The sequence below is a fragment of the Rhinoderma darwinii genome, chromosome 4, assembly GCF_050947455.1.
Source record: "Rhinoderma darwinii isolate aRhiDar2 chromosome 4, aRhiDar2.hap1, whole genome shotgun sequence".
NCBI lineage: Eukaryota > Metazoa > Chordata > Amphibia > Anura > Rhinodermatidae > Rhinoderma > Rhinoderma darwinii.
Window position 1 is genome coordinate 123,346,174 of NC_134690.1, and position 25,006 is coordinate 123,371,179.

Genomic DNA, 25,006 nt, shown 5'->3' on the forward strand with positions numbered 1-25,006 from the left:
CTGTATGGCGTTATCTACAGGGGAGGACTGTATGGCGTTATCTACAGGGGAGGGCTGTATGGCGTTATCTACAGGGGAGGGCTGTATGGCGTTATCTACAAGGGGGCTGTATGATGCTATCTATAGAGGGCGCTGTGTGGTGGAATCTATAGGGAGGCACGATCTACAAGGGGGGGTTGTGTGATACCCAGGGGAGGGGGGGCCCAGTCAAAAGTTTGCTATGGGGCCGAGTCTTTCCTAGTTACGCCCCTGCCCCTGAGGTACCAGTACAGTTGAAACCCCCGAGAAGTGACCCCATTTTAAAAACTACACCCCTTAAGACATTCATCTAGAGGTGTAGTGAGCATTTTGAGCCCACAGGTACTGTGTAAAAGATAATGCACAGCAGATGGTGCAGAGTGAGATTTGCAATTTTCTATATATATATGGCATGTCAGTGTCCGATATAGTGTGCCCAGCATGTGCCACCGGAGATATACACCCTCTCTTGTCCTTGTACTTGACACACAATATGTTGCTGCTAGATTGTGACCTGCTCTCACCCCTTCTGAGTGTTTGCCCAAGCAGAGTCTTAGGGAGGCTTCTCCGATTTTTTTCTAGCAGTGCCGCATGCCACAGTACTTCTGGAAGCGAGGCAGTTGAAGAGTGGGACGCTGGTATAAAAATTATCCAGGTAGAGGTGGTAACCCTGGTCCAGCAGTGGGTGCCCCAAATCCCACACAATTTTTGCATTAATTCCCAGTAAGGGGGGGCATTCTGGGGGCTGAATACTGCTGTCCTTCCCTTCATATATTCTAAATTGATGCACTCTCGCACAGCTTATACATCTTCACGCCATACCTTGCCCTCTTACTCGGCAGGTACTGGCGGAATTGAAGCCTCCCATTAAAATGTACCAGGGACTCATCAATAGAAATACACTTCTCGGGGGTGTATGCTTGGGCAAACCAGGCACTGAAATGGTCTAATAGGGGTCTCAGTTTGTACAAACGGTCAAAACTGGGGTCATCTCGGGGTGGGCACTGCTCATTATCCGTATAATGTAAGAAGTGAAGTATTGCCTCATAACGCATCCTGGACATGGCCATACGGTACATCGGGGTGTGGTATAAGATGTCCGTGCTCCAGTAGGTCCTAATGGACGGCTTTTTCAGAAGCCCCATTTTCGAGTGAAGTCCCCAGAACTTGCCCAATTCTGCTGCATCTACAGGGGTCCACCTATGGGATTGGGCATAAAATGATGTGGGGTTCTTAGTAATATACTTTTCGGCATATAAATTCGTCTGGCAGACCATAAGATCTATAAAGTCATCAGGGAAGAAGAACTTGAAAAAGTCAATTTCACTGAGCACTGCCGTATTAAATTTTATCCCTGAGCTGCCCATGTACTCTGGGATTTGGGGCTCATACATGTCTGGTGTGGGGGTCCAAATGGGGTCACTTCACTTGGGGGCTTGAACTGCGGTGGGGTCATTTCGCTCGGGGGCTTCAACTGTAGTGGTGGTCCTGGGGTGTCTCCTAGGGGGTTCCTCTTCTTCATCACTGGATGAGGAGGTGGATAAATAAAACAGAGTCTCACCATCTGATGAAATGAATATGCCTCTTCAGCACTAAATGTCAGCAATAGGCTGCTACCTAAACCAGCCAAAAAATTGGTGTTTTTATAGAACGAGTGGGCTTCCCTGAGACTAAACCTAACTAGGGCGAGGGTTCCTAACACTAAACCTAACTAGATTTTATTTGAGCTTCCCTGGCACTAAACCTAACAACAGTGACGGATGCCTAACACTAAATCTAGCTAGATTATTCCGAGCTTCCCTGACGCTAAACCTAACTACGGTGATGGATCCCTAACGCTAGATCTAACTAGGGTGACGGATTCCTGACGCTAAATTCCCGGACGGTTTACCTAACTACGCTTTTTGACGGTTCCCTGACACTAACTAACCCTAATACTAAACTAACCAGTTAAATTGTCTAAATTAACTGGGGTTTTTTTGTTTTGTTTTTATTTTTATATATTGTTTTGTTTTATATGTTTTATTAAGAAAAAAAAAAGAAAAAAAAAATCCCCAGGGACCAAGAAATTGGTCCTGAAGACTAAGAAGTGGTCAGTGATGGGAGATCACTGACCAAAAACGTGGGGAGAACACAAGGAGGAAGGGTACAGGACTGGGTAGTGGATGGGAGAGGTGGGATGCCGAAAAAAGTTGTTTTTTAGACTTTTTTTTTACTTGCTCTTCTCTCTCTTCTCACAACCGCTCTGAACGCCTCTCTATCTCCAACAGAGGCGTTCAGGGCGGGTGCGGCAGGATGTGATGTCAGGGAGCGGAAGTTTAGACGTCGATCGCCAAAATTGGACAGTTACTCACTGACTGACCAATAGTGGCGATCGTGGAGGCGGGACCATCGCGACAGGTCCCGGCGTATTGAGCTGTGATAGCCTGCTGTCTGAAACAGCAGCTGTCACAGCTCGTGCACGCGCCGGTAGAAAATGGCGATGCATTTTCCCTGCTGAGTGCGAACGGGGCGGTCAGCGCGACGGAATATTACGTCGCTGAGCGTTAAGGGGTTAAAGAGGATCTATCACTACTTTATTAATGCCCAATCTCCTAACTAATCTCATAGGCGCTGTCATGCTGATAATTCCAGTGAAAATTGTATACCAACATGTTTATTATTTTAAAAGTTATGACCTTTTTTTAAACCTATGCAAATGAGGCTACACTAGCCAAAGGGGCAGTAACGCTGCTCTTTCTCTGTGGGCGGTGTTTGTGTTGTCTATACAGCGTCATAGATTTTCTCCCCTTCCTTGCACAGCGGGATCTCAGCTTATATCGCGAGATCACGCTGTGTTTACATCATCTCCGTATATAGCCCCCATCATCCCTCTATATACTAGCCATCATGCCTGTATATACCAGCCATCATCCCTGTATATACCAGCCATCATCCCTGCATATAATCCCATCATCCCTGTATATAATGCCAACTTCCCGGTATATATAAGCCATTATCCCTGTATATAACCCCCATCATCCCTGTATATAACCTCCATCATACCTTGATATACCAAACAGACTGGTATATACAGGGATGATAGGGGTTATATACAGGGATGGTGGCTGGTACATACAGGGATGATGGTGGTTATATATTCTTTCATTCACTTTCAGAGGTCTGCACTTTTTAATGCAAACTCCTCTGTCAGAGAAAAGATTAGAATGGATAATATAGCATCATATATAGCACTCTTAGGGTATGTGCACACACACTACTTACGTCCGTAATTGACGGACGTATTTCGGCCGCAAGTACCGGACCGAACACAGTGCAGGGAGCCGGGCTCCTAGCATCATAGTTATGTACGACGCTAGGAGCCCCTGCCTCTCCGTGGAACTACTGTCCCGTACTGAAAACATGATTACAGTACAGGACAGTTGTCCTGCAGCGAGGCAGGGACTCCTAGCATCGTACATAACTATGATGCTAGGAGCCCGGCTCCCTGCACTGTGTTCGGTCCGGGACTTGCGGCCGAAATACGTCCGTCAATTACGGACGTAATTAGTGTGTGTGCACATACCCTTACTCATTCAGAATGATAACTTCTAAAATTAGAATGCGCCTCTTCAGTTGTAAACATGCGTTGGGGGGCTGGGTTGGGGCCCACTCAGATGTTTTGCCCCCCTGTGCTAAACCCCTAGCTACGACTCTGCCTTGGCCTCTTCTCCTAAGATCGTCTGTAATAGCACGGATTCTGGAACATACGTTGGAAATGGTCTTGATGGCGGTCCTGGAAAGATGATTTCTAAGGCTCTGTTCACACTTGAGCTGGGTTCCATCAGGATTTTGACGGCAAGAATAAGTCAGTGAGATCTATCAGGATTCACTGGGTCTGCTTGAAAACATACCTGGCATGCTCTATTAAGAATGGAATTAATGACCGTAGTGTGGATAGAGCCTTGCAAGGAACTCTAAAGACAGACTAAAAGGTTTTTCTTCTTGTTTAAACCTTCATATTTTATGCTATACATTTTCATACAAACCGATCAGCACAGTCTATGTTTTGTATCTCAATGCTCTTTAGAGTTTTCCCTCAGAGCATATTTAATGGTAAGTTCACTTTAATTATAGTTCAAGACTGGGGAATGAAGTTAAAAATAAACCTTCCTGTTTAACTTGGAAAAGATTAAGTAGAGAACCGGCACATGTGAGATTAGCCAAAAGCCAGTGACAGAACACAGTCAATAGTAGTAGGTGACGTGTACCAGGATTTTAGTCTTATAGAGATATTGCAAACGATGAACAGCAAAGTCTAAGCTTTATTTAGAAACTAAAATGCCAATATTTCAACATTCATTCAGCTGCAATATATCTCAATAAAGTATTTCAAGAAGATGTGTTATCATTTTAATAATGGGGAAAACTCATTATGTACGCACAGAATAAAGTAAATGGAGTTTACCTTTAACCCCTTAATGACCAGCCTATTTTAAACCTTAATGACCAAGACATTTTTTACGTTTTTCCATCGTCGCATTCCAAGAGCTATAACCTTTTTATTTTTGCGTCGACATAGCTGTATAAGGTCTTGTTTTTTGCGGGACAAGTTGTATTTTTTAATAGCACCGTTTTTCTGGGACATATTATTTATTGATTAACTTTTATTAACTTTTTTTTGGGGGGGGAATAGAAAAAAAACTGACATTTCGCCACACTTTTTCGCGTCTTAAATCTACGCCGTTTACCGTGTGATATAAATAACACAATAACTTTATTCAGTGGGTTGTTACGATTACAACAATATCAAATTTGTATAGGTTTTGTATGTTTTACTACTTTTACACAGTAAAAACGCTTTTTTTTTCAAAATGATTTGTTTTTGTGTCTCCATATTTGAAGAGCCGTAACGTTTTTATTTTTTCGCCGATGCAGTTGTATGAGGGCTTTTTTTTTGCGGGAAGACTTGTAGTTTTTATTGGTACCATTTTGGAGTAGATGCGACTTTTTGATCACTTTTTATCAAATTTTTTTTAAGTCAGGATTCAACGGAAACAGCAATTTTTATAGAAATAGCTTTTTATTAAATTTTTTACGGCGTTCACCGTGCGGGTTAAGTAATGTAATAGCTTTATAGTCGGGGTCGTTATGGACGCAGCGATACCAAATATGTGTAACTTTTTTACTTTATTTTGTTTTTTTAATAGTAAAGCATTTTGTAAGGGTAAAAGCTGTGTTTTTCATTTTTTTTAACATTTTTTTTAAAATTAACTTTATTAAACTTTTTTTTTACCTTTTTAATAGTCCCACTAGGGGACTTTAATATGCGATTCTGCGATCGCATTTATAATACACTGCAATACTTTTGTATTGCAGTGTATTACTGCCTGTCCGTTTAAAACGGACAGGCATCTGCTAGGTCATGCCTCCGGCATAGCCTAGCAGGCATTCACTACAGGCAGACCTGGGGGCCTTTATTAGGCCCCCGGCTGCCATTGGAGACACAGACACTCGGCGATCGTATCGCCGGGTGTCGGTGGGAGAGAGAGGGAGCTCCCTCCCTCTCTCCAAAACCACTCAGATGCGGTGCACGCTATTGTGCACCGCATCTGAGGGGTTAAACGGGTGAGATCGATACTTATATCGATCTCACACGGCAGAGCAGGGATGCCCCCAGCCCTCAGCTACCTCTGATAGCTGAGAGCAGGGAGATTTGACGGCTCCCTGCTCTGTTTACTCATCCTGATGCAGTGCCGTAAAAAGGCGTATGCATCAGAATAAAGCCCGTTAGTGGCCGCCGTGAAAAGGCGTATTGGCGGTCACTAACGGGTTAACCAGTTCAGGAGTGGGCTATTTTGCGCCTTCAGAACCAGACACCGTTTAGCCATTTTTAGCACGTGTTAGTTAAATGGCTATAACTTTTTTATTTGTTGGGCTAACGACGTGATTTTTGCGAAGTTTTTTCCGTAAACAATGCAGGTTTAATTTTTTTATCGTTTTTATACACACCTTTTTTGCTATTTTAGAATTTTTATTCATAAAGTTTGAAAATAATAGTAAAAAAATAAGCTTTTTTACGTTTCAGCTATTTTTTTTTAGTAATAACATAGTTTTACCCTAAAATAGACCTTTTATTTGTGATCGTCATTGTCTACCGTAAATTTTAATATATTACATGTCTATATTAGGGTAATTGGGTCAGCGCTAGCGTTACAACAATGATTGGCGGGGGGAACGTTTTTTTGGGGGTGGGTATTTTATGTGTATTTATTATTTAATTTTTTTTTGCACTTGACTTTACTATTTTTTTATTACTATGGTCTGTCCCTCAAAGGACAAAGAAGACCTTTGGGGAACTTTCTATATTTTTTTTCTTTCTTTTACACCATGTTTTTCCACTGTAACTGGAGCTGCACAGCAGCCCCAGTTACAGGGGAAATCAGCCCTCTCATAGTGACGATTGTCACTAATAGGGCTGTGCTCGGTCTAGTAAGACCCAGCAGCAGTCTGTCAGTAACGGCACCCGGCGATCATGTGACCAGTCACATGAACACCGGGAGGAATAGAGACAGCGCCGCTGCTGCTGTCTCTATTCCTTTACACAGCGTATTTTGAGCGCTGTGTAAAAAGACATCGGAGAAGACAGAAGCAGCGAAAGCTGCTTCTATCTTCTCCTCAGGGTCCCCGGCAGTCAATGACAGCCGGAGACCCGACATTCAGCTGCCCGATCGCGCGGGCAGCAAGTTAAAACCCGAGCCATAGAAAGTCTATGGCTCGGGTTTTAAGGACCCTGACCGCTGGCCGTAAAATACAGCCAGTGGTCGGGAACCAGTTAAACAACAGTAGTTTACGTATAGAATTAATCTGCATAAAAAGTTTAGTAACTTTGTAATTTAGTCATCTTGTACTGATCCTAAACTACAGCCTGTACTATAGTGCAGAGCTATAGTTACAACTTTACAGCCTTCCGGTCTGAGATTTTTAAGCATTTCTTGCTGGATCAGTGTCTGCTTAAACTGTTTAAGGCTATGTTCACACGGAGTATTTTGGGGGAGGAATATCTGCCTCAAAATTCCGTTTGGAACTTTGAGGCAGATTTTCCTCTCCCCGCACGCCGATTTTCGCTGCGATTTTCGCACCGTTTTTCGCCCGCGGCCACTGAGCGCCGCGGGCATAAAACAGCGCGAAATACGCTTTCTCTGCCTCCCATTGAAGTCAATGGGAGGTCAGAGGCGGAAGCGCCCGAAGATAGCCTCCCATTGAAATCAATGGGAGGCGTTCTCAAGCCGTTTTTGCCGAGTTTTGCGACGCGGTTTCCGCGTCAAAAAACTCTGCAAAATACTCTGTGTGAACATAGCCTAAGAGCCCCGGTTATTCCTCCTGACATGTCTGTTTTAGTAAATACTTGTGTTCTTCATTAAATAACAATTCTGGATCATCTTTTTTTTTAGAATTCTGTGTCATTCCTCTGTTATTCCTCCAGGTAATGTGTGGATAAATTGATGATTAGTTGTTTTTATTCCTCTTGTCAATGGGGTGTATCCCTTAATAGTCTGACACTGTCCTGTCAGTGCTGACAGTATCAGAATGTACAGTGACACACCCTGTTGACAGTGGGAATAGTAGCACCCAGTTTTCAATTTCGGCCAGGGCTACACGGCGATACAGGTCGCTCAACAAAAAAAATTTTGATTTGTCTGTTGCACGACTATTTTAGATTTGCAATTTGGTTGCAAGTTGCATGTGATTTAGGCATTGCAACAAAGTGTTTAACCCCTTCGCGCTCAGTGACGTACTATTCCGTCATGCTGACCGCATCGTTCATGCTCAGTGACGGAATAGTACGTCACGGGGAAAATGCATCACAGCTCAATACGCCGGGACCTGTCGCGATGGTCCCGCCTCCTCGATCGCCACTATTGGTCAGTCAGTGACTAACTGACCAATAGTGGTGATCTGTCTCTAAACTTCCTCTCCCTGACATCACATCCTGATGAAACTGCCCTGAACGCCTCTGTTGGAGATAGCGAGGCGTTCAGAGCGGTTGTGAGAAGAGAGAGAGAGAGAAGAGCAAAGTCAACAACTTTTTTCTGCTTCCCACCTCCCACATCCACTACCCACTCCTGTACCCTACCTCCTTGTGTTCCCCCAACGTTTTTGGTCAGTTACCTCCTATTACTGACCACTGCTTAGTCTTCAGGACCAAATTTCTTGGTCCCTGGGGATTTTTTTTTTCTTTAAAAATATATAAAACCCCAAAAAAATAAATAATAAATTGTTAGTCTAGACAATTTTGACAATTTAACTGGTTAGTTTAGTATTAGGGTTAGTGTCAGGGAACCGTCAAAAAGCGTAGTTAGGTATAGTGCCCGGGAATTTATCGTCAGGAATCTGTCACCGTAGTTAGATCTAGCGTTAGGGATCCATCACCGCAGTTAGGTTTAGCGTCAGGGAAGCTCGGAATAATCTAGCTAGGTTTAGTGGCAGGCACCCGACACTGTAGTTAGGTTTAGTGTCAGGGAAGTTCAGAATAATCTAGTTAGGTTTAGTGTCAGGGAATAGTCGCCATAGTTAGGTTTAGTCTCAGGGAAGTTTTAGTCTCAGGGAAGTTCAAAAAAATCTAGTGAGGTTTAGTGTTAGGATCCCTCGCCCTAGTTAGGTTTAGTCTCAGGGAAGCCCACTCGTTCTATAAAAACACACATTCTTTTGGCTAGTTTAGGTAGCAGCCTATTGCTCCTAGTTAGGGAAGCAAACAAACATGTCCCAACGGACATTTACTGCCGAAGAGGCATATTCATTTCTTGCCTCTGACACAGACTCGTCGGATGGTAAGACTCTGTTTTATTTATCAACTTCCTTATCCAGTGATGAAGAAGAACAACCCCCCTAGGAGACGCCCCAGGACCACCACTACAGTGGAAACTCCCGAGCGAAATTACCCCACCACAGTTGAAACCCTTGCGCAAAGTGACCCCTCCGCAGTTGAAACCCCCGAGCGAAGTGACCCCACTTGGACCCCCACAGCAGACATTTATGAGCCCCAAATCCCCGAGTACATGGGCAGCCCAGGCATCAAATTTAACCGGTTAAGGACTAGGCTGTTTTACAGCTAAATGACCAGAGCAAATTTCACAATTTTGCTATGCGCTTCTTTAGATGACTATAACTCAGCAGGTGAATAAAGTTCATCTTTGAATTTTACACTCTTTTTAAAGGACAGATAGGGCTTTGTTTTAGTGGCATTTGTCAGTATATATCATTTTTTTTTTTTTCACTAAAGTGGGCAAAATTGGAAAAAAATGCAAGAATTTAACAATTGCGTCGGTTTATGCTAGCATTTTTCACACACGGTATGAACCACGGCCAAAATTAATCTCCTTTCACATTCTTCCACTTCTCCCGTGCATGGGGATACCAAATATGTGAGCCTTATTCACTGTGCGGGCATGTGCCAGGGCTTGGCATAAAAGGAGGCTTTTTGGCCTTTTCGGTCCAGGAATTTTGCATTTGATTTTAGAGCCGCATACTGTTTTCTGGGGGGCCTAATGCTGCTGAAACATTAGAAACACCCCATAAATGACTTCATTCACACAAGTAGACCCCACAAGGTTTCCTTCAAGGGGTTTATCATATTTTTAGACAGTCCAGTTTTCTTCTGAAAGTTTCTTGAATAAGATGGAACAAAATAAAATCAGCACTTTTTTAGCAAATGCGTCAGTTTAGGCTAGTATTTTTCACACACGGTATAGACCACGGCCAAAATTCATCTCCTTTCACGTTCTTCCACTTCTCCCGTGCATGGGGATACCAAATATGTGTGCCTTATTCGCTGTGCGGGCATGTGCCAGGGCTTGGCATAAAAGGCGGCTTTTTGGCCTTTTCGGTCCAGGAATTTTGCATTTGATTTTAGAGCCGTATACTGTTTTCTGGGGGGCCTAATGCTGCTGAAACATTAGAAACACCCCATAAATGACTTCATTCACACAAGTAGACCCCACAAGGTTTCCTTCAAGGGGTTTATCATATTTTTAGCAAGTCCAGTTTTCTTCTGAAAGTTTCTTGAATAAGATGGAACAAAATAAAATCAGCACTTTTTTAGCAAATGCGTCAGTTTAGGCTAGTATTTTTCACACACGGTATAGACCACGGCCAAAATTCATCTCCTTTCACGTTCTTCCACTTCTCCCGTGCATGGGGATACCAAATATGTGTGCCTTATTCGCTGTGCGGGCATGTGCCAGGGCTTGGCATAAAAGGCGGCTTTTTGGCCTTTTCGGTCCAGGAATTTTGCATTTGATTTTAGAGCCGTATACTGTTTTCTGGGGGGCCTAATGCTGCTGAAACATTAGAAACACCCCATAAATGACTTCATTCACACAAGTAGACCCCACAAGGTTTCCTTCAAGGGGTTTATCATATTTTTAGCAAGTCCAGTTTTCTTCTGAAAGTTTCTTGAATAAGATGGAACAAAATAAAATCAGCACTTGTTTAGCAAATGCGTCAGTTTAGGCTAGTATTTTTCACACACGGTATAGACCACGGACAAAATTCATCTCCTTTCACATTCTTCCACTTCTCCCGTGCATGGGGATACCAAATATGTGTGCCTTATTCGCTGTGCGGGCATGTGCCAGGGCTTGGCATAAAAGGAGACTTTTTGGCCTTTTCGGTCCAGGAATTTTGCATTTGATTTTAGAGCCGCATACTGTTTTCTGGGGGGCGTAATGCTGCTGAAACATTAGAAACACCCCATAAATGACTTCATTCACACAAGTAGACCCCACAAGGTTTCCTTCAAGGGGTTTATCATATTTTTAGCAAGTCCAGTTTTCTTCTGAAAGTTTCTTGAATAAGATGGAACAAAATAAAATCAGCACTTTTTTAGCAAATGCGTCAGTTTAGGCTAGTATTTTTCACACACGGTATAGACCACGGCCAAAATTCATCTCCTTTCACGTTCTTCCACTTCTCCCGTGCATGGGGATACCAAATATGTGTGCCTTATTCGCTGTGCGGGCATGTGCCAGGGCTTGGCATAAAAGGCGGCTTTTTGGCCTTTTCGGTCCAGGAATTTTGCATTTGATTTTAGAGCCGTATACTGTTTTCTGGGGGGCCTAATGCTGCTGAAACATTAGAAACACCCCATAAATGACTTCATTCACACAAGTAGACCCCACAAGGTTTCCTTCAAGGGGTTTATCATATTTTTAGCAAGTCCAGTTTTCTTCTGAAAGTTTCTTGAATAAGATGGAACAAAATAAAATCAGCACTTGTTTAGCAAATGCGTCAGTTTAGGCTAGTATTTTTCACACACGGTATAGACCACGCACAAAATTCATCTCCTTTCACATTCTTCCACTTCTCCCGTGCATTGGGATACCAAATATGTGTGCCTTATTCGCTGTGCGGGCATGTGCCAGGGCTTGGCATAAAAGGAGGCTTTTTGGCCTTTTCGGTCCAGGAATTTTGCATTTGATTTTAGAGCCGCATACTGTTTTCTGGGGGGCCTAATGCTGCTGAAACATTAGAAACACCCCATAAATGACTTCATTCACACAAGTAGACCCCACAAGGTTTCCTTCAAGGGGTTTATCATATTTTTAGCAAGTCCAGTTTTCTTCTGAAAGTTTCTTGAATAAGATGGAACAAAATAAAATTAGCAATTTTTTAGCAAATGCGTCAGTTTAGGCTAGTATTTTTCACACACGGTATAGACCACGGACAAAATTCATCTCCTTTCACGTTCTTCCACTTCTCCCGTGCATGGGGATACCAAATATGTGTGCCTTATTCGCTGTGCGGGCATGTGCCAGGGCTTGGCATAAAAGGAGGCTTTTCGGTCCAGGAATTCTGCACTTGATTTTATAGCAGCGTACTGTTTTCTGGGGGGCCTAATGCTGCTGAAACATTAGAATCACCCCATAAATGACTTCATTCACACAAGTAGACCCCACAAGGTTTCCTTCAAGGGGTTTATCATATTTTTAGACAGTCCAGTTTTCTTCTGAAAGTTTCTTGAATAAGATGGAACAAAATAAAATTACCTTTTTTTTTTAACAAATGCGTCAGTTTATGCTAGCTTTTTCACACACAAAATGGACCACGGACAAAATTCATCGCATTTCACATTCTTCCACTTCTCCCGTGCATGGGGATACCAAATATGTGTGCTTTATTCACGGGCATGTGCCAGGGCTTGGCATAAAGGGAGGCTTTTTGGCCTTTTCGGTCCAGGAATTCTGCACTTGATTTTATAGCCGCATACTGTTTTCTGGGGGCCGTAATGCTGCTGAAACATTAGAAACACCCCATAAATGACTTCATTCACACAAGTAGACCCCACAAGGTTTCCTTCAAGGGGTTTATCATATTTTTGGCAAGTCCAGTTTTCTTCTGAAAGTTTCTTGAATAAGATGGATCAAAATAAAATTAGCAATTTTTTAGCAAATGCGTCAGTTTATACCAGCATTTTTCACACACGGCTTAGACCACGGTCAAAATTAATCTCCGTTCACATTCTGCCACTTCTCCCGTGCACGGGGATACCAAATATGTGGCCTTATTTATCACATAGAGATGTAGGAGGGCGGAGGATAGAAGAAGATTATTTCACAAATCGCTTTTTTTCAAAGCTGGTTTTACAAAACTCAACAGAGTTTCTATAACACTTCCAAAATATCTGCTCCTGAAGCAGAAATCCCAAAATATTCATCTAGGGGTATAATGGGAATTTATTTTTTGGGGTTTTCTAAAATAAGAAATTTCAGGTTAATGCAAATGGAGCTCTCCAGCAGATGAACTTTAGAAAACATCAAACATGACATCCACCCCCCACCCATTCCCTCCCTCACCCTTGGAGTAAAATCAGGGGAAAAATAAAAACGTAATGTAGGGCAAATATATTTTCAACAAATTAACTAAAATCTAATAATTCAGAACAGTGTGGTATTTTTTAAAACATGGCTCAATGCACAGGCCTGGTTGCGAGGGACATGAGGGACAGAAATATCGGGAATCTTTGCGGTGCCCGTCTTTTCTGCAGACGCGGCACTTTTTCTGGGGGTTGCTTCTGGTTGCTGTTGGGGGAATCCGACTGATGAAGTGTCTTTCAGTCAGTCGCGTGACATCCTCAGACTGGGGGCATTCTCGGGTGTCCTGAACATCAAAAATGAGGCCTTCAATAATTTTTTCCTGGAAATCCAGGTATGTGTCTCTGCCTCTGTTTTTTTTATAGAGCACAAATGAGTTGTGGATGGCCACCTGTAACAGATAAATGGCCACCTTTTTGTACCAGGTTTTAGTTTTGCGTTTTACTAAATAGGGCTGTAAAACCTGGTCGCTTAAATCCACCCCCCCCATGTACTTGTTATATTCGGACACGCTCACTGGTTTGTGCTTGTCCGATGTTGCCCCTCTTTCCCTCACTGCCACTGTTCCTGCGGTATGAATCGTGCTTAGCACATACACATCTTTGCGATCCCTGAACTTGACCGCCAGCAATTCTTCAGATGCATAAGCACAGGAGTCCCCCTTTACCATGCGCTTCCCCACTAATTGCTGTGGAAAACCAATTCTGTTTTTGCGCATGGTACCACATGCCCCAGTCCTTGCAGCATGCAAATGCCTAAACAGGGGCACACTCGAATAAAAATTATCACAGTACAGGTGGTACCCTTTGTGAAGCAGAGGCTGCATTATCTCCCACACAATCTTACTGCTGGTGGAAAGATCAGGGGGGCATCCAGGAACATTTATTGTGCGGTCCCGCCCTTCATAAATCCTGAAGGCGGTGGTATATCCTGACCCGCTTTCACACAATTTGTAGAGCTTAACGCCATATCTTGCCCTTTTGGAAGGTAGATATTGGCGAAAGCTAAGTCTGCCATGAAAGTTGAGGAGGGATTCGTCCACACTTACATTCTGCTCAGGGGTGTAGAGTTGCAGAAATAAATTATTCAGGGAATTTATTAGCGGTCTTATTTTGAACAACCGATCCCGGTTTGCATCGGTACTTGGGGGGGCCTGTGCGTTGTCATTGAAGTGGAGGAACCTCATTATTGTCTCATAACGAGACCTGGGCATTACTGCAGAATATACTGGGGTGGCTTGGGCGGGTCTTGTTGACCAGTAAGACCTAATGGAGGGCTTTTTGACAATACCCATATTTAGGGTGAGCCCCAAAAAATTTTTTAATTCCTGCAAATTGGTGGGCGTCCAATCTCTGGCATGGGTGGATGAAGGTTTCTGCCTTATATATTGCGTGGCATATAAATTTGTTTCGTGGACAATCTGATTTAGGATGTCGTCCGTTATAAATAAATGGAAGTAATCCATTTGGACAAAATTTGTATTGTCCACGGTTATGCCAGGAGTGGCCGTAAATCCGTGGATTCTAGGCCCAAAAGATGGGGCAGGTGCCCATACAAGAGCCTGGACTGGAGGGACCAGGCTGTCCCGTGCTACAGCGCTACTTGGCCCTGCGCTTTCATGTTCTGCAGTTTCGACTGCATCAGGGACAACGTCCCCTGAAGATGAACCTGAAGTGACGCTATCATCGTCACTGCCCAAAACAGGTTCCATCTCTGACGCCATCTCTGATGCGGTCTCCGACTCAGACCACAGCATGGCGTATGCCTCCTCGGCGCTAAACAACTTCCTCGCCATAACGTAACTAACACTAACACTAACTAAACAAATTTTTTTTTTTTTTTTTTTTTTTTTTTTTTTATAAAACACACAAACTAACTGCTATATATATCTATACTACCGCTAACAAAAAAATAAACCGCTATTGCTATATATATTATATATATGTGGATATATATATAATTATATACTCCCTACCTGCCTATTCTAATAGAATAAAAGAAAGAAAGGTAGATAGATAGAAAAAAAGATAGATGGATAGATAGATTGTATAGATAGATAGAAATCTATCTATACAGAGAATGTTTTAGTGTAACTGTATTTTTTTTCACTGTATTCTTCTGGCAGCAATTCTCTCGAGTCTCTTCTTCTCCTCAAACTGAAACAATGTTTGAGGAGAAGAAAAGAGGCAGGAGATTTACTGCCAGAAAAGTCAAAACAAAAACAAATGTGGTCGCTGTGATAGGTTTTCACAGCGACCACATGATCAGGGACCATCAGATTGGTCCCTGATACTCTGCCCAGTGCCCAGAGCTGTTGGTAACAGCGAGGGCACAGGGCTGTGTGCACGCGATCGCGTGCACACTGTTTTCTATGCAGAAATGCATGTGATCGCTGTGATTGGTTGTCACAGCGATCACATGTTCAGGGGCCAAAAGATTGACCCCTGACATTCTGCCCAGTGCCCATGGCTGTTAGTAACAGCCAGGGCACAGAGCTGTGTGCACGCGATCGCGCGTGCACAGTCTCTGAAGTGCGGCCGTATATATACTATACGCCGGACTTTAGAGACCCTGACTGCTGGCCGTATATTTACGGCCAGCGGTCGGGAACCTGTTAATACGGCAGGGCTCAGTGAAATTGACTTTTTCAAGTTCTTCTTCACTGATTTCTTTATAGAGCTTATGGTCTCCCAGACAAATTTATATGCCCAACAGTAAATTATTAAGAACCCCACATCATTTTATGCCCAATCCCACAGGTGGGCCCCTGTAGACGCAGCAGAGTTGGGCAAGTTCTGTGGACTTCACTTGAACATGGTGCTTCCGAAAAAGCCGTCCATTAGGGCCTACTGGAGCACGGACATCTTATACCACACCCCGATGTACCATATGGCCATGTCCGGGATGCGTTATGAGGCAATACTTCGCTTCTTACATTATACTTATAGTGAGCAGTGCCCACCCCGAGATGACTCCAGTTTTGACCGATTGTATAAACTAAGACCCCTATTAGACCATTTCGGTGCCAGGCTTGCCCAAGCATACAACCCCTGAGAAGTGTATTTCTATTAATGAATCCTTGGTACATTTTAAAGGGAGGCTTCAATTCCGCCAGTACCTGCCGAGTAAGAGGGCAAGGTATGGCGTGAAGATGTATAAGCTGTGCAAGAGTGCATCAGGGTATATGTACAAATTTAGAATATATGAAGGGAAGGGCAGCAGTATTCAGTCCCCAAAATGCCCCACCCCCCTTACTGGGAGTTAATGCAAAAATTGTATGGGATTTGGTGCACTCACTGCTGGACCAGGGTTACCACCTCTACCTGGATAATTTTTATACCAGCGTCCCACTCTTCATGTGCCTCGCTTCCAAAAGTACTGCGGCATGCGGCACTGCTAGAAGAAATCTGAGAGGCCTCCCTAAGACTCTGCTTGGGCAAACAAGGGGTGAGAGGAGGGCACAATCTAGCAGCAACATATTGTGTGTCAAGTACAAGGACAAGAGAGATGTCCTTGTATTGACAACAATACATGGCCACACCAGCACCCATGTACCTGTACAGAGACCCCCAAATCAGACTGCATCCTGGACTACAATAGGTACATGGGAGGGGTGGACTTGTCAGATCAAGTCCTGAAGCCCTACAGTGCCATGTGGAAATCGGGGGTGTGGTATAAGAAGCTGGCTGTGCACATCATACAGATGGCATTGTACAGGGTGGGCCATTTATATGGATACACCTAAAAAAATTGGGAATGGTTGGTGATATTAACTTCCTGTTTGTGGAACATTAGTATATGGGAGGGGGGAAACTTTTCAAGCTAGGTGTTGACCATGGTGGCCATTTTGAAGTCGGCCATTTTGTATCCAACTTTAGTTTTTTCAATGGGAAGAGGGTCATGTGACACATCACACTTATCGAGAATTTCACAAGAAAAACAATGGTGTGCTTGGTTTTAACGTTACTTTATTCTTTCATGAGTTATTTACAAGTTTCTGACCACTTATAAAATGTGTTCACAGTGCTGCCCATTGTGTTGGATTGTCAATGCAACCCTCTTCTCCCACTCTTCACACACTGATAGCAACACCGCAGAAGAAATGCCTCCCGATCTGACCCCCTTAGACTTTTATCTTTGGGGTGATCTGAAGGCAATTGTCTATGCTGTGAAGATACGAGATGTGCAGCAACTGAAACTACGGATACTGAAAGCCTGTGCTAGCATTTCTTCTGCGGTGTTGCTATCAGTGTGTGAAGAGTGGGAGAAGAGGGTTGCATTGACAATCCAACACAATGGGCAGCACATTGAACACATTTTATAAGTGGTCAGAAACTTGTAAATAACTCATGAAAGAATAAAGTAACGTTAAAACCAAGCACACCATTGTTTTTCTTGGGAAATTCTCGATAACTTTGATGTGTCACATGACCCTCTTCCCATTGAAAAAACTAAAGTTGGATACAAAATGGCCGACTTCATAATGGCCGCCATGGTCAACACCCAGCTTGAAAAGTTTCCCCCCTCCCATATACTAATGTGCCACAAACAGGAAGTTAATATCACCAACCATTCCCATTTTATTTAGGTGTATCCATATAAATGGCCCACCCTGTACAATGCAAACGTGCTACATCGTTGTGCAGGCCAGTGGGGAACTTTCCTGGAATTTCAAGAGGTGGTTATCAAGAACCTAATCTTTAGGGACCAAGAAGGGGGGGCACCCAGTACTTCTGGAAGTGAGGCCACACGCATCGTACCAAGGCAACACTTTCCAGAAGTTCCCCAAACTGCCAAGAAGGGAAAAAGTCAAAAGAGGTGCAAAGTCTGCTATAAGAGGGGGATAAGGAAGGACACAATATATCAATGTGACAGGTGTCCTGAAAAACCAGGGCTCTGTATGAAGGAGTGTTTTAAATTTTATCATACATGCCTTGATTTTTAATCTATCCCAGTAATTACCCTGATGCACTCCGCACAGCTTATCCCCCTCATCTTTCCCCTCTGGGCCCTGCTGCGTGCCCATGCAGCTGTTAACAGCCACATGTCGGGTATTGCCATACCCAGGAGAACCCACATTACAGTTTATGGGGTGAATGTCTCCGGTGGCATATGCTGGGCACAATATATCGGACACGGAAATGGCATATATGTATAGAAAATTGCAAATCTCAGTCTGCACCATCTGCTGCGCATTATCTTTTATACAATACCTGTGGGGTCAAAATGCTCACCACACCTCTAGATGAATGCCTTAAGGGGTGTAGTTTTTAAAACCGGGTCACTTCTCGGCGGTTTCAACTGTACTGGAACCTCAGGGGCTTCTGCATACATGACTTAGCACCAGAAAATCCCCAGTAGACCAAATCGTGGTCCTTCCCTTCGGAGCCCTGCCGTGTGCCCAGGCAGCTGTTAACAGCCACATGTCGGGTATTGCCAAACCCGGGAGAACCCACATTACAGTTTATGGGGTGTATGTCTCCGGTGGCATATGCTGGGCACAATATATCGGACACTGAAATGGCATATATGTATTGAAAATTGCAAATCTCACTCTGCACCATCTGCTGCGCATTATCTTTAACACAATACCTGTGGGGTCAAAATGCTCACTACACCTCTAGATGAATTCCTTAAGGGGTGTCGTTTTTAAAACGGGGTCACCTCTCTGGGGTTTAAACTGTACTGGTACCTCAGGGGCTTCTGCATACATGACTTAGCACCAGAAAATCCCCAGTAGGCCAAATGGTGGTCCTTTCCTTCAGAGCCCTCCCATGGGCCCAAACGGCAGTTTATCACCACAAATGGAGTATTTCCGCACTCAGGACAAATTCGGCAACAAAATGGCGTATTTTATTCCTTGTGAAAATAAGAAATTTTGAGCCAAAACGACATCTTATTGGAAAAAAATTAATTGTTTTTTAATTCACAGCCCAATTCAAATAAATTCTGTGAAAAAACTGTGGGGTCTAAATGGTCGGAACATCAATAAATGAATTCCTTGATTGGTTTAGTTTCCAAAATGGGGTCACTTCTAGTGGGTTTCCATTGCTTTGTTACCTCTGGGGCTCTGCAAATGCGACATGGCACCCGAAAACCAATCCAGCAAAATCTGGACTCTAACAAACACATAGCGCTCCTTTCCTTCTGAGCCCTCCCATGGGCCCAAGCGGCAGTTTATCACCACATATGGGGTATTGCCGCACTTAGGACAAATTGGGCAACAAAATGGGGTATTTTATTTCTTGTGAAAATAAGAAATTTTGAGCCAAATCTACATCTTATTGGAAATAATTTCATTTTTTTAATTTCACAGCCCAATTCAAATACGTGCTGTGAAAAAACTGTGGGGTCAAAATGGTAACAACAACCATAAACAAATTCCTTGAGGGGTGTAGTTTCCAAAATTGGGTCACTATTTGGGGATTCCTACTGTCTTGGCACCTCAACACCTCTTCAAACCTGGCATGCTGTCTAAAATATATTAATATATCTAATTTAAAAAAAAGAGGCCCCAAAATGCACTAGGTGCCTCTGCTTCTGGGACTTGTGTTTGTTTTAATCCACGAGCACACTAGAGCCACATGTGGGACATTTCTAAAAACTGCAGAATTTGGACATTACATATTTAGTAGTGTTTTTCTGGTAAAACCTTTCTGCGTTACAGAAAAAAAATGGAATAAAATTGAAATTCAGCAAGAAAAATGACCTCCGCTTTAATTCCTGTGAAATGCATAAAGGGCTAAAAAAAAACTTTCCAAATGCTGTTTTGAATACTTTAAGGGGTCTAGTTTTTAAAATGGGGTGTTTTATGGGGGTTTCTAATACATAGGCCCCTCAAAGCCACTTCAGAACAGAACAGGTACCTTAAAAAAAAGGCTTTTTAAATTTTCTTAAAAATATGAGAAATTGCTGTTTATGTTCTAAGCCTTTTAACGTCCAAGAAAAAGAAAAGAATGTTCAAAAAACGATGCAAATCTAAAGTAGACATATGGGAAATGTGAACTAGTAACTATTTTGTGTGGTATTACAATCTGTTTTACAAGCAGATACATTGAAATTCAGAAAAATTCAATTTTTTCAAAATGTTCTCGAAATTTTGCAATTTTTCACAAATAAACACTGAATATATAGACCAAATTTTACCACTAACATAAAGCCCAATGTCTCACAAGAAAATAATCGCTTGGATAGGTTTAAACATTGCTAAGTTATTACCACATAAAATGAAATATGTCCAATTTTAAAAAATGGGCTCTGAGCCTTACATCACCATTTATTTCAATAGTGACGGATCCATGGCAAATGGTTTCCATTTGTCACCGTTGTGTAAGGGTTCCGTTGTTTTGACGGAATCAATACCATAGTCGACAGTGTCTGACTGGAGTACCTTGGGCCCACCAGAGGAAATCATTCTTGGGGCCCACCTGTCAGCTATATAGAAATAAGGCGACCACTCTTAGTTGTGTAGTAAACCGTGTGTAGTAAACCAAAGACCAATATTACAACCATACAGTGACCATATAGTGGTAGACACCAGTCGTACACAAGCGCTCTGCAGACCATATAGGAGTTTTCCCATCTTAGACATTTATGGCATACCCACAGGAAATGGCAAAAATGTCTGATAGATGCGGGTCCCAGCTCTGGTACTCGCAGCTATATCTATAACTGACCGCAGAATCAGAGACCAATGGAGTGAGGGTCACGCGTGCGCGCAGATCTCTCCATTCTGTTCAATGGGAGTTAAGGAAACAGTCGAGCAAGATCTGCTCGGCTGTTTTCATAACAACCATACAGCAGAATAGAGAGAGCTGCGCGCACGTGTGACCCTCACTCCACTGGTCTCCGCCTGGATTATGCAGCCAGTTATAGATATAGGTGCGGGTCCCAGAGCTGGGACCTGCACCTATCAAACATTTTTGCCATTTCCTGTGGATATGCCATAAATGTCTAAAATGGTAAAACTCCTATATGGTCTGCAGAGCGCTTGTGTACGAGTGGTGTCTACCACTTTATGGTCACTGTATGGTTGTAATGTTGGTCTTTGGTTTACTACACAAGTTTTACTACACAATTAAGAGTGGTCGCAATATTTCTATATAGCTGCGGGTTCCAGAGCTGGGACCCACATCTATCAGACATTTTTGGCATTTCCTGTGCATATGCCATACCTTTAATACAATACAGTGAAATCCTGTGACTCACCAGTGACGTCTGCTCAGATTGGAGTCTCTCACTTATCCTTTTCTTTTTCATCCGGCCCAGACTGCCCTGACGCCTTCTCCCAACTACAAATCGCCTTTGCAGAATTTGAAACACAAACAACTTTGGCTTCTTGCTTTTGTAGCACCTCCCCACCCTCTTCAAAATCCTCACCATCTATAGTGCCCAAGATGGAAATAATGTCCCCTCAGTGCCACACACTATAATAGTACTCCCTTTTGGCCCCACAATAATAATAGTGCCACACACAGCCCCCTGTAGATAGTGCCACACACAGCCCCCCTCTTGTAGATAGTACCACACACAGCCCCTCCTCTTGTAGATCGTGCCACACACAGCCACTTCTCATGTAGATAGTGCCACAATGTCACGGCGCGGGGTGTGGACCCACTGGGCCATACCGAGTAGTGGGATAGCAGCTGGCCAAAGAAATATACAGGGTGGGCCATTTATATGGATACACCTAAATAAAATGGGAATGGTTGGTGATATTAACTTCCTGTTTGTGGCACATTAGTATATGGGAGGGGGGAAACTTTTCAAGCTGGGTGTTGATCATGGCGGCCATTTTGAAGTCGGCCATTTTGTATCCAACTTTAGTTTTTTCAATGGGAAGAGGGTCATGTGACACATCAAACTTATCGAAAATTTCCCAAGAAAAACAATGGTGTGCTTGGTTTTAACGTTACTTTATTCTTTCATGAGTTATTTACAAGTTTCTGACCACTTATAAAATGTGTTCAAAGTGCTGCCCATTGTGTTGGATTGTCAATGCAACCCTCTTCTCCCACTCTTCACACACTGATAGCAACACCGCAGAAGAAATGCTAGCACAGGCTTCCAGTATCCGTAGTTTCAGTTGCTGCACATCTCGTATCTTCACAGCATAGATAATTGCCTTCAGATGACCCCAAAGATAAAAGTCTAAGGGGGTCAGATCGGGAGGCATTTCTTCTGCAGTGTTGCTATCAGTGTGTGAAGAGTGGGAGAAGAGGGTTGCATTGACAATTCAACACAATGGGCAGCACTTTGAACACATTTTATAAGTGGTCAGAAACTTGTAAATAACTCATGAAAGAATAAAGTAACGTTAAAACCAAGCACAACATTGTTTTTCTTGTGAAATTCTCGATAAGTTTGATGTGTTACATGACCCTCTTCCCATTGAATGAACTAAAGTTGGATACAAAATGGCCGACTTCAAAATGGCCGACACAAAGCTTGAAAAGTTTCCCCCCTCCCATATACTAATGTGCCACAAACAGGAAGTTAATATCACCAACCATTCCCATTTTATTTAGGTGTATCCATATAAATGGCCCACCCTGTAGTACAAAGTCTATAGTCCAGAAAGGGTACCTGAGGCAATGCAGACAGTAGCGGTGATTCAGGCTGAAGATAAGGCTCCGGCAGTAGACGGGCACCCGGCGGAGTGTGACGCAGTTGATGCAGCGAAGACACAACTTGACTTAGACTCTAGACAACACAGAGGCACGGTAGCACTGTAGCACAGGATACAGGGTACAGGCAGCAGGAATGGGTAACACTGGGAACTGGAAAACACTAGAAGACCATTTGCAAGACAAATTTAGGTACACAACAACGTTCAGGCACTGATCAAGAGGGCAGAGCCCTTTTTATAGTCCAGCAGCATTCTGGACTTGATTGCAGATTTCCTGCAATAGTGCGCGCACTAGCCCTTTAAGGCCGTGCACGCGCAGGTGTGCGGGCGCGCGTGCCCTGCGGGAGACAGTCTCAGATATAGGAAGTGAGTGCTGGCGTCTCACAGGATGAAGACGCTGAAGGGAACACGTGTCCATGGCCGCGGCCGTCGGAGTGTAAGTCAGAACGACGGGCTGCGGCTATAGACGTTACACACACTGCCCCTTCTCTTGTAGATAGTGTCACACACAGACCCTTCTCTTGTAGATAGTGCCGCACACAACCCCCCTCTTGTAGATAGTGCCACACACAGCCCTCCTCTTGTAGATAGTGCCACACACAGCCCCCTGTAGATAGTGCCACACAGCCCCCCTCTTGTAGATAGTACCACACACAGCCCCCCTCATGTAGATAGCACCACACACACCCCTAGTAGATAGTGCCACACAGCCGCCCTAGTAGATATTGCCACATACAGATCCTACTAGTAGATAGTACCACACATCCCTCCCCCTGTATAGTGCCCCTAGTAGATAGCACCACACAGCCCCCCCAGTAGATAGCGCCACACAGCCTTCCCCCTGTATAGTGCCACACAGCCCTCCCACTGTATAGTGCCACACAGCCCTACCACCTGTACAATGCCACACAGCCCCCGCTAGTAGGTAGCGCAATACAGCCCACGCCTGTATAGTGCCGCACAACCCTTTAGTAAATAGCACCACACAGCCCCCTTAGCAGATAGCGCCACACAGCACTCCCCCCCCGTATCGTGCCACACACACACCCCTAATAGATAGCACCACACAACCCCCTCAGTAGATAGCATCGCACACCCCCCAAAAAAACAAATTGTACTTACCTAGTCCCGTTTCCACGACGGAGGGAGAGCTCCACCGTCTCAGATGTCGTAGGCCAGCATGATGCAATGACGTCATCACGCTGGCCTGCGCAGATACGAATGTGGCATTCGCTAACACCGGGGCCCACTTCGGTGCAGGCGATGCCACAGGGCATGAGGGGGCCCGTGCCATCCGGCACATAACATTTATGTGCCGGGCAGCGTGGGTCTCCTCATGCCGCAGGCACCAAAGCAGCCACTATGGCTACTATAGTTGGCAGGGTTCCCTAACGCCGAATTTGCCTGCAAGAGTAAGCAGCGGGGCAGGGAGACAATGTCTCTCTGCTCCGCTGCCAGATAAAGGCAGCTCGCTGCCTCGGCCCACCGGAGGATCCTCCGGTCCTAAGTTGGGCCAGTCCGACGCTCATAGTCGACAACACTATTCATTCCGTCAAAGCAACGGAACCCTTACACAACAGTGACAGACGGAAACCATTTGCAATGGATCCGTCACCGTTAAAATAAATGGTGATGCAAACAGAAACCTATGGTTTCCGTTTGTTTTCCGTTCACGGGTTCCCCTGATGGAAAGCTCTAAAGGAACCCATGAACGGAGCCCTGACGCAGATGTGAACAAAGTCTAACTTGCAAGACAAATAATTCAATGTACTTCCAAAGCTGTATGAACATGAAGTTTAAGCCTTTCTCAGACAAGCAAATCAGGAGCCCTAAAAGTATAAACACAGATAAACCTCACAGTCATAGTTAATGTTGAGGGGTGAATAAATACAGCACATATAAGAAGAATATCCTGGAAGTAGTAACTTTAAACGGGTTATTGTCTGTGAAAATGACGTCCGTATCCTATGATATAGTATTGTCTGCCTGTGCTATATCATTTGTCTGGAACGTCTGTTTTTTCAAGTTCTTCACTAGTTTTATACATGTATAGAACTGCATATTAGGCCTTATTCACATGAACGTGTGTTTTTTGCGCGTTGCAGTTCCGTGTGTTATAAGTGTTTGCTGCGTGGCTGCGTGATTTTCACGCATATGCCATCCTTATGACACACAGTTTTGATGTTTAGAAAAATAAATTAGGGAAGTGCTTTTATTTTTTCCTTCATTTCTTTATCTACTGTTGCGCGAATCATGCGCGACACATGGAAGTGCTTCCGTGTGCTGCGCGTGATTTTCACGCACCCATTAACTTCAATGGGTGCGTGATGCACGAAAAACGCCCAAGTATAGGACATGTCGTGAGTTTTACGCAGCGGACACACGCTGCGTGAAAATCACGGAATGTCTGAACGGCCCCATTGACTAACATAGGTCCGTGATTTTCACACGCGTATCACGGACGTTAAGCACTTTCGTGTGAATAAAGTGGTGTAAACATGTCTGTGAG

The 25,006-nt window shown here is 43.9% G+C and overlaps 1 protein-coding gene across 1 annotated transcript in view; it reads left to right on the forward strand.

Moving 5' to 3' along the window:
• Positions 1 to 25,006, forward strand: part of KCNAB1 (potassium voltage-gated channel subfamily A regulatory beta subunit 1) — a 221,364-nt gene that overhangs the window by 124,349 nt on the left and 72,009 nt on the right. The window lies entirely within an intron of this gene.